We start from the raw sequence: 8,318 nt of genomic DNA on the forward strand, positions 1-8,318 counted from the left end.
TGCTTTACCATGTTTGAATATGTGGCATCCATGCATCCATGCATTCATACATTCATTAAAAAACCCATCTTTTTCCATAAAAAAACATGATTTTTCCAAAAAATTTAGAGAATTTTCTTTGCAAACATTATAGGATTAAGTTATGGAAAAAAGGTATACCAAAAAGTACGGTTTCAAAGCACCTGATGTAGAAAGACTGATAGAGTTAGCATCTTCTGTACAAGATCCTTCTAATTTTAGGAAAAGTTATGGAAAGCTTTTGCCTATTTTGAACACTCATGTTGATGAAGGACTTCTCAAAACTCTGGTTCAGTTCTATGATCCCGTCTACCGGTGTTTCACCTTTCCAGACTACCAGTTGGTACCGACCTTGGAAGAATATGCCAATCTCTTAGGTATTCCTGTGTCTGACAAAATACCCTTCAATGGTTTGGAATCCATTCCTAAGTCACACGTCATTGCAGCAAGTATCCACATGAAAAAGTCTGAAATAGAGAGTAATTGGACTACCAAAGGAAACCTCCCGGGTTTAACTTCACACTTCCTAATAAAGAAAGCCTTTGATTTCATCGAAACTGGTAGCATGATAGCTTTTGAAGCTATACTAGCCTTGCTCATCTATGGGTTGGTTCTGTTTCCCAATGTCGACAACTTTGTTGATATCAATGCCATAAAGATTTTTCTGATTGGAAATCCTGTTCCGACTTTGCTTGGTGACATGTATTTCTCTGTCCATCATAGGAATCGCCAAGGCGGTGGAATCATTGTATGTTGTGCACCTTTATTGTTCAAATGGATTGTTTCACACTTACCTGAGTCTCCTATTTTCACAGAAAACTGAGAAGGCTTGCGTTGGCCTCGAAGACTTATGTCTCTTACTAATAATGATATTCATTGGTATACCTTGGCTCGCTGTGGTACAGAAACCATTGATAGTTGTGGAGAGTTCGCCAACGTACCCCTCATTGGTACACAAGGAGGAATTAACTACAATCCGGTCCTAGCCCGACGACAACTCGGGTATGCAAATTCAATTAAACCCATTGGTCCTACAGTGGAAGGTTACTTTTACCGAGAAGGGGATAATCCTAAAAGGTTGAAAGCAAGAATGGTGAGAGCTTGGTACGACGTCCGATGGAAAGAAAAAGGCGAGGAAAGAAATTGCATTGCCATGGACGCCTACACCTGCTGGGTAAAGAAAAGAGCAAAAGAGTTCCAAATGCCTTATGCTTATGAAAAACCCATGTTTCCTGCAGTGTCTCAACGACCCAACATTCCCGCTATGGAGGAATACCAAGACACTTTGGCTAAGATGAGGACAGAAAAAGATGCTTGGGAAGAAAAGTTTCGTAACGCTGAGGTGGAAAATAGAAAGTTGAAGAAAAGGGTGAAAGATCACGAAGAAACTCTCTATTATCAAGATGGATGGCTCATGAGCAAAGATGAGAAGATTCGTCAGAAAGACGCTGCAATCAAGAGATACATCAAAGAAAGCAAGAAGAATCTTGAAGGCTCGACAAGCAATGCTCCGACTCCTGATGATTGGAAGAATATTGTTGATAAGCTGAGGACTGAAAAGGCCGAATTGAAAGCTCACTATGGGAAAGAAATCATGAAGCTCAAGCTGCACAATGCATTTGGTTCTTCGTCTGATGAAGATGTTTAGGATTTGTTTAGCTTTTTTATTTATCATTTGCTTTTGTAAGGAGCTACGCTCCAATGTTGTAACATTTCCCATTATTGCAATAAAAAAAATGAATGAATAAAAGATTTGTTTGTGTTCAAATGTTTGCAAGAAAATAATCTTTAAAATATTTGGAAAAATCATAAATTTCTTTTTGCATACATCATTCTGCATATCGAGTCTGTTGTATAGAGTCTCATCTTTTGGATCTTTCTCCAATAGATCGTCAAGCTGTCGCGTCTCAAAGTTTCACGACCGCGCTCGCAATCAGATCACAGATACAATACTCGTTCAAATAGAAGAAGAGTAATGGAACACTCTGAACAAGAGAATTTTGAGCTTCGTGGTACAGTGACCACCCTTCAGGAAAAGTTGGAAAGTCTTACTACTCTGGTTGACTCCTTAATGGCCGCACAGAATCAGCCGCCACCACCCAACAGCCAAGCAGCGGTAACATCTGAAGTCACTACTCCAGTTTCTACAGTTGCGTTCGGTATTCCATCTTTCTCCATGCCAGAAGGCTGGGGCCCGCCTTTCAGTTTTGGTACAGGATTCCGCCATAATTTCTCTGGGGTTCAAACAACCACAACTGAAGCGCCTGCTGCACAGGGTTCGGCGTTTATTCCACATTCAGGGGTAACTTTTTCCCGAATCACTATGGCACTTTCTCAACCCACTATGACAGTTCCGACCCCTACGGTTCACACTGTTCCTTATAATGGCAATGAGATTTATCATGATCAAGGTGATAGCACAAATCAGCGTAATCTTGTGGGAGATCTCCAAGAGCAGTTTAACAAGATGCAGCTGGAAGTTAAAGCTATCCGTGGAAAAGATTTGTTTGGAAAGAATGCCCAGGAGCTATGTTTGGTTCCCAGTGTACAAATACCTGCTAAATTCAAGGTCCCAGACTTTGAGAAGTACAAAGGTAGTTCTTGTCCACAAAGCCATCTTGTGATGTATGCCAGGAAGATGTCTACTGTCATACCCCAAATTTATCCTACCCTTTCAATTTTATCCGGCTCAGGCTTATGCATTTCATAGTCTCATGTACATACCTCCCATTAGGTCATTGACATAACATACATCATTTAATCAATAAAACTAGCATGGGATCGAGATATTTCAGCTAAGGTCGATCTGTACCGGCGTTTGGATTCTCTTCAACTTGCGGTAAAAATGTGGTACATCTAATCGTCATCAATTCAAGATACTTCTTTTGATCGACCGGTTTACTTGTGGATCCTGGGTCATTCATTTGATTGTGGATCCTCAAATCTTGAAGCGCGAGTCATCATGTGAATTAGTATTGAATCGGGGGATAGTTCATTCTCTTGTCTTATGCCATACGATCAAATGATTCCCCAAGTTAATAGAAGGTGGATTATGTTTAAATTCTTTCATGATACGCAAGGACATAAAGCATTCGCTCATCGGTTTGTTTGTCTTATAAATGTTGGTACACTTTGGACAAGCTGAAGGATGATTGCAAAATGACATAAAGTTTGAATACTTGGAGCTATATAATTTTTCGTTCGAATGTTGGAAAAAGGTGACTCAACTATGGTTCAACTTGATACAACGTGCGCAAGATGCGTGCATTTGTCCATTCAACCTCAGTCCCATTCATCATAATTCGATCAGGTTTCGTCATTCAAGAGATTTATCAAATTTCATTCATATTTCATCCATGAGAAAGACATTATCCATTCAAGTTTATCACAAATCAAAACCAATACATTTGAAAATTCATTACAACATGTCCAATCCAGTACAAATCAAATACAAAAAAATCCACACAATTCAAATCCAAAATACCATTACATCACAAGATATAAATAAAAGCCCCTTCACGAAACCGGTCCCCGCAAATAAACCGAACCCAACTTCCAGCTCTGAGCATTCAAACAAAAAAATCCCATCCTATTCAACATGCCAAACAATGCATATACATGCTGCCACCATAATTCATCCTAAGTAAAAAACCGAAACTGCAGCCAGCCCATAAATCCCGACCTGCACCAGCAAAGAAAAAAAAACAAATAAGATTGAATCTATATCATTCACAACGTCACTAACATGTATCATATTTTCACTTCATAAACCTACATCATTCACAACTTCACTAACAGCCTTGCATTCAAGCACCATTTCCAATCCACATTATCATACATACACATTGCAATACAAACACTACAAAATTCAAATAAAAAACCCAGCCCTGCAGCCATATACAAACACCTTCCAGAACTCGAACATTAACCTTTCACTAACTTCAACTATCCTAACTGTCAAACCATTTTTTATATAACCTTTCTCCAATTCCCAACATATATAGCTAACTCCCAGCTCATCCATAACAAACCGGAAACAGAAATTACTAATCCCTTCTAACAGTCTCATAACCATAACAACTTTCCTAACAGTTTGTTACCTCCTCTAACTGTAACTAACTTTTTCTAACAACCTAAATCCTCATAACAGAATCCCTCTAACTAACATTTCCATCCTAACCGATTTCTAACCAATCCTAACAGATTCAACAGAATGATAACAGAAGGAGAGAAGGGAAGTTACCTCAACAATTCAATCTCCTATAAAACCATAACTTCTCTTCAATCACAGGTCTCCACCATTCTTATCATCATCACTTTCACAATCTTCTTCATTCATCTTCATAACACCCACGCCATTTCACCCTCATTCATCTTCACACACATCACTCCACACACACCTTCATGATCTTCATCATCACTACACGTTCTCCCAATCTTCACTCCTTCATCATCTTCATCTTCATCTTCATCTCCATCTTCAATCCTCTCTCCCATCTTCTTCACTTCAATTCACCTTCTTCAATCTCCATCCCTCAATTCCTCTTGCCACCTTCTTCATCACACAAAAACAACTCAAATTCGACATAGCAGCATAACAGAAGAGCAAAGCGTAACAGAAAAGAAAAGAATTCAGAAAAAAAAGGAAACTCACCTTGTAACAAACTCTGGATCCGATTCAACATCATCTTCAATCTTCATCTTTCTCTCATCATCCTCAAGAAGCGGCACCATCAACCTTCATCCACATTCTCATCAATCTGCAAAATCACCACCGCACTCCACCTTCTTCGCAATTCATCATCAACAATCCTGCAATCTATAATCAACCCTCCACAACAACAATGAGTCAGAAGACGAAGAACGAAAAAGTATAAGAAGATTAGGGTGAAGGTATATGGAGATCTCAGCGACCTAACCTCCTTCATCGATTGCTCCGTTGGTTTCAGATTTGAATCGGAGAAAGATATGAGGATGAGAACGAACGGCGAAGAGAGTTTGAGATCGAGAAAGGGAACTGAGAGTGTCGTCGGAGAAGGCGAGGTAGTCTCTGCCGTGAGGTCGCCGCTCGAGTTCGCCGGGGAGGATAGGGATTGATCGGAGGGGATAGGGTCTCCGCCGCCGCTTGTTCTGCGAAGAGAGGAAGGGGAATTCTGTGTTGAGAAGGTGAATCGTCGCTTTAATTTTACCCTAATCCCCTTTCTTTTTAATTTTTATTTTCAATTCAATTCCTTTTTTAGTTAAAAATCTGATAAAAGAAATTGGGATAGAAAAAAAGATACTTGGGCCTGATTTGCTATTCTCCACACCTCACTGGCCCATCACACCACAGTTTTGGCAATAAAACAATACGGTACAAAAAACTCTGTTTGGGCCAATGCACCTGGGCCTGCGTATCTACTGTGTACACCATTATTTTCAGACTGAACCCCCCTGTTTTCATGTTTTTAATTAGATTTGATTTTCCTTTTAGTATTTTTCTTTCTAGATTTCTTAGATAAAAAGGACATATAAAAACAACAAGATTTTGATAAGTTTTAGAGATTAGATCATTACTCTTGTTAGACTTTAGGTAATACTAATTTCCCTTGTTAGATTTTTTTAGACTTTAATACAAATTGTTGACATAGAAAAATAATCACAAAAATATTAGTTTAGGCTTTTATTTTAATTCTTTTGCTTGATTAAAATTCTTGTTTTGTCATATGAAACCATATAAAAATAGTAGTACTTGACTTGTAATTTTTCATTTTGTATTATATTCTTGACTTGATATTTCATGCCTATGTGTGATTTTGTACCATTGCGCCATTCTCAATTTTTGCTCCTAATGTGACTTTATTTTCATGTCTCTTTAATTCCTAACTTTAGGTAGAAACCATGTTAACATTAGACTTAGCCTAGAATTTAGAATTAGTTCCCTTTTGCATTCTTTTTCTTTTTCAACTCTAAAATACTTAATAAAAACCTGACAAAGATCATACCGTCACACTTCTGATATATGGTGGGAAAGAAATGATTGGGGCGTAGGCCCCGATGTACGTTCTTCCCCACGTAGTAGAAAAGAAATGATTGGGGCGTAGGCCCCCGATGTACGTTCTTTTCTACTAAACGGAAAAGAAATGATTGGAATGTAGATTTCGATGTATTTCTTATCCGTCATTTAGAGAATCGATTGTGGTGTAGACCTCGATGTGCATTCTCTAAATACTCAAAAAACAAAAACTCTTTTTGGTATGATCTAAGTCACAAATTAAATCCCCTTAAAAAATACTCAACCAGAAAACACTTCAAAAAACCTAATAAATGGTCAGATTTAAAGCAAAAGTAAGGAAGTGATGCGAGACCTTGTAGTGGGTTCTCGTCATCATGGAATTACCCTAAAAGACACAAACCAATCATTTCTTTTTCTTTTGCCTCGTTGGCACCTAAGGGCAATGTCATTTCCGTTCGTACGCATCGTAGGTCTTCCCTTATGCAGGAACGTGAACGTTGACGCCGCCCAACTAAAAAACACAAAACGAACAGAAAATCGTGAGCCGAGCTACGGTAACTCTGATTCCTGAAAAGGATACGTAGGCAGCGGGGTAGGGCCCGTGCGAGTACAATTCTTTATTTTCCCTACATTTTGCATTCATTTCGCATTTAGACATAGACATAGTACACACCCTTTAGATAGAAACAAACATAGGTGGATACCATCGAGTACGATGGGCGTGAGGGGTGCTAATACCTTCCCCTCGCGTAACCGACTCCCGTTCCTAGATTCTCTGGTCGCAAGACCCTGTTCCTTCCTTTGTTAGGTTTTCTGATATTCCTTTCCCTTATGGGATAAATATATTGGTGGCGACTCTGTTCATTTTTCGCGAGCGTGCGACAGCTGGCGACTCTGCTGGGGACGTTGCTAGACCTGTTGCTGGTCCATCCTTAGCGAGTCGATCCTAGCCTGCGTTTGTTTGTTTATTTACTGGGTGTTTATTTGTTTTTATGTCTATACCTTGTATATATGTTTGCATGTTTATTTTTCTGCTTGCATATCATGTTTATTTCTGTTTGCACATCATGCATATGGATTATATTCTGTGTTCCTTGGGGTCTTCTGTTCTGTTTTGCAGGTTGGGTGGGATGTTCTATGAGGTAAAAGGCCCAATACCCAGGCCAGAGTGACACATAGGACACCTAGGATAGAGTGGATAGTCATGACGCCGATGAGATGTCAGGTCTTGTCTAGTGCGATCATGAGACCCACGCCCAGTCGAGGTCCAAATGGGGTATCATTGTTGGCATGTAGATGCAACAACATTGGTGCCTCAAGAGGACTGATAACACTGGTTGCCATTTTGACCTTACCCTGGCCTAGATTCACCCGTGAGTGGGGAGGGATATACATGACAGGTACCGTTGGTGACTCAGGTTTGATGGTGACTATTCAGTTCTGTTGGTGACTATTGTTCCTATGGTTCTGAGATACCTATGTCGGACCTTTGATCTCATGACATTTGACTTACATCAGTTATTCAGAGGATTATAAAGTGGTTACTAAGATTATATGGACCTTGATCCCATGCCTTTGCATTGCATAACATCATTGCTTTATCCACTTCATTTATGAGGGATCCTAAAGTCTATTTCCAAAAAAAAAAAAGAGAGAAAAAGGAAATAGAAAAGCGAAAAAGAAAGGAAAAGATATTCTATACAAAAAAAAAGAGATAAAAAAAAGAAAGAAAGAAAATGAAAGATTGTGAAAAGACTTTAGGATCTCTCATAAATGAAACATGCATTCATAATATCATGCATTTCATGGTTCTATCAGAAGCTTATGGGGGCCCTTTCTACTCAAATTCAGACTTCCACAACAAAAGTGACTTCTCACCGTTAAGTGCTCGAAAGTTAACAATGGAACAACTCCGTGAGGTTTTGACTGAGATAAGAACAGAAGTGGGGGCTGACATAAATCTGTGTATGAAGGTTATTCAAGCCTTTTCTCTTAGACAAGAAGATTTGAGAACAGTTTCTTCAGAGGCCAAATGCAAATGTTAATCTCACACATGAGAAGTTCTTATGAATTAGAGTGTCTGAAGTGTGTTGAGGTTCCTATTACTGTTAAAGAGGCTCCACATCATAAGAACAGTTTGGGAATTGAAATCTTCAAGTTTCCGATTATTGAAATTGACAAAAAGATTCCACCTCTTGAAGACAAGATTGAAAGCCATAAAAGATTGTGACTCTGTTGATTTAGACATCGTTGGATTGTGCATAGTGCTTGATGTCAAGAGCTGCAAAGGTCATTTATTCTCTCT

Source organism: Vicia villosa, linkage group LG3 (genome assembly GCF_029867415.1).
Source record: "Vicia villosa cultivar HV-30 ecotype Madison, WI linkage group LG3, Vvil1.0, whole genome shotgun sequence".
Lineage (NCBI taxonomy): Eukaryota > Viridiplantae > Streptophyta > Magnoliopsida > Fabales > Fabaceae > Vicia > Vicia villosa.